Genomic DNA, 4,360 nt, shown 5'->3' with positions numbered 1-4,360 from the left:
GATACTATAATGGTAGATACATGTTATTATAAATTTCTCCAAATCCACAGAATGTACACCACCAAGACTGAACCTTAATGTAAACTACAGACTTTGCGTGATTATGATGTATCGATGTAGGCTCATCTATTTTAATAAATGTACAACCCTGGTGAGGGATGTTGATAAAGGGGGAAGCTATGCATGTGGGAGGGTGGGGGATATAGGGGAAATCTCTACTTCCCATTCAATTTTGCCAAGAATTAAAACTGCTCTAAAAAATTGTCTTTCAAAAGAAAAAAAAATGAGTAGCAGTCAAAACAGGTGAAAAGAAAGAGCATTATGGACTGAAGTCACAAATTAATTAGTAAAGGTGTTGTGTTTTTTCCTAGTGAAAAAAAAAGGATAAATCAAAAATATGGTTTCATCATTTATATTATCCCTAAAGATAACAGAGAAATACAACATGATTAATAGAGAAAAAGTAGGAAAGGGAAAAAATGAAATGGCAAGGAATTAAAAAATAATAATATGTGAAATAAAATTAGAGGTAGAAAATGTCATTTCACAATAAACACAAATGGGTTAAGTTATTCTATTAACTGACAAAAATTCCCATAGGTATTAAAAAGTAAAATCTAGCTATGTTATTTATAATAGGCATATTCCCAGTAATTTAATAGAAAACATTTTTAAGAAAAGGATGGGAGGGTTTTAAAAAGAAGACATTCATAAGAATATTAGAAATAAGGAAAATGCCACCAGACTATACTTTTTTTAATTAGGGAAGATTAAATATTTAGAGATATATAGATTCATATATCTCACATTGACAAAGAAAACACAAATATGCTTTCCAATACATATGCAGAAGAGGTCAGCCTGACAAGAAAGAAGCAATTTTACCCATGAAGAACTTGCAAGCAAAATGTCAATGAGTACATGTAGAAAAAAACAGATAGATTTTAGAAATATAAGGATCACTTACAAAGGAACTAAGTCATTCATGCTCCTCTTAGTACACAGAATAACAATTTCAGACATCAACTCCATGGTAAAGCCATGGGAACTAAGCTCTGGTAATAATGAGAATCTGCTAGCAAAGCAATAAAGTTTCAACTAGACAAACAGAATGGCAACTGTAAGAGTTGCTCGATAAGAGGAGATTCAAAAGGGGGAGTTAATCAGCAACTAGTCCTAAAGATGGTGGACAAGGTGGGGTTTATAGGGAAATCTGGAAAGTCACGTATATGGGTCACAAGTGAAACTGTGTAGGGGAGCACAGAGAGAGCTATGGGAAGACGCTGCGTGTGTGTGGATAATGCCTTTGTGGGTCTTCATCCGAGCATCTGGTTGGTGTTGGGCCTGGAGCTGCTGTCAGTCAGGAAGGTCAGCAGTTTGGAAGAAAAGCATAAAGACCAACAAGAACCCTTTGGGCACTTTTGCATCTATTTTCCACCATACTTGCCTGCAATGACTATAAGGGAATAACGGCCACTATTTTGCTCCCACTTGCCAAAATTTCATGAGAGGTCTTCTTTTGACCAAATCTTTCTCAGAATCATATAGGGGAAGGAATTCTGGGAAATGCAGTACTCAGGTTCATCAGGATGACAAGGGAACAATCCAGCTAGGCTGGCTGGAGCCGCGAAAGGGAGATGGCAGTATCTGGTCTGGAGATGGGAGAAAAGTCAAAACTGAGGAAACTGCTAATCCACAACCAGCAAAGGAAAAAAGAGAGAGAAAGACAAGTATACCCACGAAAAATATACAGTAAAGCACTTTCTATCTCCCAGATTTATAGTTTCATTATTTGGCAATCTGGTTAGAGTAACTTTTATCAATGTAATATAACTGTTCTTGATACTGATAAAAGACAGAATACAAAAAACAGATACAGAAGTCATTAACCTTTCTTTACCACAAAACGGAGATGAAAAAATATAAAGCTTAAACTATAAAAATAACAGGATAAATGGCCAATTTCAAAAGCATTGAAGGGCCTTTAGCCATGACTCTCAGAAATCAACTGATCGAGGAGCCAAAAAAAATGATATAGAACATTTGAATTACATTAACTAGCAACTTTGATTTAATATCAGTTTATAGAATTCACTGTTTAGAGAATAGAATTCTTGCCTAATATCTAAGGAACATTTATTAAATTTGGCCATATACTAGGCCATTAAAAAGTCAGGAAGTATAATAAAGCAGAAAACAACAAGCCATATTCTTTAACAGTCAGATAATAAGGACTCTCAAAGAATAACTGCATATATTACACATTTATAGCCATGTTGATGTTTAAAATATTCTCTGAATAAAACTTGAATTAAATAGCAATAAAAATTTAAATTATAATTCATTTCAGAAGTCAATAAAAGCAAGAATTCTCACTGTATATCCCAATCTATAAGAAGTATTCAAAGATGTACTTACAGAAAAACTTATAAATTGAAACATACATATGGAATGTATATATATATACATAAGAATTCTTTTAAGTGAATTCTTTCCCAGCAAAGTTGTAGGATACAAAATAAACACATGAAAATCAGTTTTATTTCTGTGTACTAACAATGAAAATTCTGAAAGAGAAATTAAGGAAACAATCTCATTTGCAAAAATAATATAAAAAAGAATAAAACATATAAGAATAAATTTAACCAAGAGGATAAAAGAGTTGTCCAGTGAAAAATACACAACAATGCTGAAGGAAATTAAAGAAGATACAAATTAATGGAAATGCGTGCTGTGGTCACAGATTGGGAGGATGAATATTGCTAAAATATCCATACTATGCAAGCTAATCTACAGAGTCAATATAATCCCTATCTGAATCCCAATGACATTTTTTTCAAAAATAGAAAGAAATGTGCAAAAATTCATATGGACTCTCAAAGGATCCTGAATAGCCAAGATAATCCTGAGAATGCAGAACAAAGCTGGAGAAAAGGATACTTCTAAAGGCTATAGGAAATGATACTTCCTTGTTTTTTGGTGTTTTTTGTCAATATTTGATGCAGATGAACAAAACTTTATTTTAGTGACCTTGAGTAAGAAAGTGAAATTTTGGAGTCTTTGCCCAGAGTCGCCATGGTTTCCTGCTTCAACAGTGCTTGGACAAAACCCAGTGCTAGTCCCCCACCTGGGCAGGCCCGCTCAGAGCCAGCCGTCTGTCACTTCCTCACAGCACCCTGGGGCCACCTCCAAGCTCCCACCACTCCAGCACGCCACAGCCTCTGCCTCCACAGCCGCTCCTCTGCCACCCTCTGTGACAACCGCATCCCCCTCACATGTCAGCCAGAACACCAGGACTCAGGCTGCCATCAACAGCTTGATCAACTTGGGGCTCTATACCTCCTATATCTACCTGTCCATGTCTTACTACTCTGTGATGATGTGGCTTTGAAGAACTTCACCAAATATTTTCTTCACCAGAAAGAACCTTCTGAGAAACTGATGAAGTTGTCAGACCAGCAAAGTGGTCAAATCTTCCTACAGGATATCAAGAAACCAGACTGTGAAGACTAGAAGAATGGGCTGAATGCAATAGAGTGTCCATTGCACTTGGGAAAAAAGTGTGAATTAGTCACTACTGGACCTGCACAAACTGGCTGCTGACAAAAATGACCTTCATTTGTGTGACTTCATTGAAACTCATTACCTGAATGAGCAGGTGAAATCCATTAAAGAATTGGATGACCACATAACTAATTTATGCAAGATGGGGAGCCCCGACTCTGGCATGGCAGAGTGTCTCTTTGACAAGCACACCCTGGGAAACAATGATAACCAGAGCTAAGTCTTAGGCTGGCTTCCCAGAGCCACAAGGGTGACTTCCCTAGTTCCCAAGGCACTGCATATATATTGGGGTTACTTTTACCTTTTCTGTAAGTTGTACCAAAACATCTACTTAAGTCCTTTCATTTGTATCATTCCTTCAAATAAAGAAATTTGGTACTCCCTAAAAAAGTGAAATTTTATCATAAGGCTACTCTGACATGCAAAAGCAGAGACTTCACAGTGACTGGAACTGAGTGACCCTTACTTTATCCATATCCTCGAATTCCCACAACTTGAGCTCTCGTCACTGTCTTTCTGTGCACATCTGCTTTCCTCTTTTCTGTCTACACACTTCCTTTTTCATGTCCACAGGCCTCCTCAGCTCCCACGTAGATGTTCTCAGTTCCGGGTACACAAAGGGACCACCCACCTCTCCATCCCAGTTCCAAATCCCCAGGAGAAATATGATTGGCACAGGCCATCAAGACACAGTGGTTCACCTCTATGGCTTGAGGGGCGTTTTTTAAAGAAATATGATCATCATGTGCTGAGCAGTTTTTTCCGAAGATCTCTACCATTGGTAACATTTTAAATC

General features: G+C 37.0%; 1 pseudogene; it reads left to right on the top strand.

Moving 5' to 3' along the window:
* Positions 1-1,272: 1,272 nt before the first annotated feature.
* On the top strand, positions 1,273-3,747 carry LOC118917367 (ferritin heavy chain-like; annotated as a pseudogene).
* Positions 3,748-4,360: the final 613 nt, after the last annotated feature.

Source organism: Manis pentadactyla, chromosome 8 (assembly GCF_030020395.1).
Source record: "Manis pentadactyla isolate mManPen7 chromosome 8, mManPen7.hap1, whole genome shotgun sequence".
NCBI lineage: Eukaryota > Metazoa > Chordata > Mammalia > Pholidota > Manidae > Manis > Manis pentadactyla.
Note: the sequence above shows the minus strand (reverse complement) of the source record. Positions and strands in the feature narration are given on the sequence as shown.